Source organism: Myotis brandtii, unplaced genomic scaffold, assembly GCF_000412655.1.
Source record: "Myotis brandtii unplaced genomic scaffold, ASM41265v1 scaffold743, whole genome shotgun sequence".
In the NCBI taxonomy this organism is placed as follows: domain Eukaryota; kingdom Metazoa; phylum Chordata; class Mammalia; order Chiroptera; family Vespertilionidae; genus Myotis; species Myotis brandtii.
This window is the reverse complement of record NW_005370960.1, coordinates 915,138-916,404: the sequence shown is the minus strand read 5'-3', so window position 1 is coordinate 916,404 and position 1,267 is coordinate 915,138. Positions and strand designations below refer to the sequence as shown.

At 51.1% G+C, this 1,267-nt stretch overlaps 1 protein-coding gene across 1 annotated transcript in view; it reads left to right on the top strand.

Moving 5' to 3' along the window:
- The window catches only part of ABCA13 (ATP-binding cassette, sub-family A (ABC1), member 13), a 132,498-nt gene that overhangs the window by 88,907 nt on the left and 42,324 nt on the right, over positions 1–1,267 (top strand). The window lies entirely within an intron of this gene.

Sequence of the window (1,267 nt, the reverse complement as noted above, 5' to 3'; positions counted from 1 at the left end):
ACCTTAAGTAGCCCCGTTCCAGGGCAACAGGACAAGCGAAAGCCAGTTGGTTTGTTTTTTTTCAAACAGTGACCTCTAGACCGAAGCAACAAAATAGCAAAAAGTAAACCATAACTTTAAATCTTGCTCTTAGTAATTATTCCAAGGAAACTACTTTATGGATCAATATTTTTTCCCCCAGAAAGAGCATTTTAAACTTTTGTGTTTGTTCTTAGATTAATAGGTCAAAAGAGGGCAATCTGAGCATTTTCACAGATGTCACAAGGAACCTTTTCTTTTTATGAGCAACATTTTGGTGGAAAATGTGTCTTTCATCGTGGAGTGTTTTCTCATTTGTCAGGAACGTGAGGGCTGTTGTGCAGGGTCACACTGCCCGCTTACGGGACGTACCTTCGCTGTAAACACAGCGTTTCCATCAGGAGCGTTTCTGGCTGTAGCTGTGGGAGTCATATTAGGCCAGTCATGAACCATGTTGACTTAACAGTAAAAAACCCAGTTACTTTTATCAGCAAAAGTGGTTTATTTGGAAACAGCAGAGAACTGCAGTTTGGGATAAGGACGCTGTAGCAAAACTAGGCAAGTTAAGCCAAGAAAGGAGAAAGAACATTAGAGACAGAGGAGGAAGTGGGAGGGGCGCTGTGAATGCAAGTCCCAGGAAGGGGAGAGTTCAGGGGGGCGATGGCTTCGCATTGGCTGAGCTAGTTGCCGGGCGAGGAGAAAACCTTCCTCCCCTGTGGGGTGGTTGGACTACAAAGCAGTCTCTTCCCTGGGGCTGTGTCCCTGAGGCCCCCTCCACGTTAAAGGAGGTTTTCTCCCCTCATGGTCACCAGCGCCTGAGCAGTTACGCTGGGTGCTGAGTCCGTGAGGAGATGGTGTTTTCTGTGACACCCTCCTGGGGTCTGGGCCGCAGCGGGTCCAGGTGACTGCTCTGAAGCAAAGCTGTGCTCAGCAGGACAGACCCGGTGTGCTGAGTGCGTCCTCTCCCGGTGCCGTTGTTCCCTCGAGAGACGAGGTCAGGGCAGAGCAGTTCCAGGGAAGCGACTGAGGAGCAGAGATGAAGAACGGGCAGCAGTGACAGCGCAGCTGGTTCACCAGGCGCTTCTGGAGAACATGCTGTGTCCCAGCCACTGTCCTTCGCTCGTGGAGCAGGGGTTCCAGGAAAGAGACTGAGAAGCCAGACTTGACACCCAGTGGAGATGTCGGCAGGGTCCCTGAGCACAGGGGGCTCACTGGGAAGGAACTTACCGGCTGGGGGTGGTTTCCAACC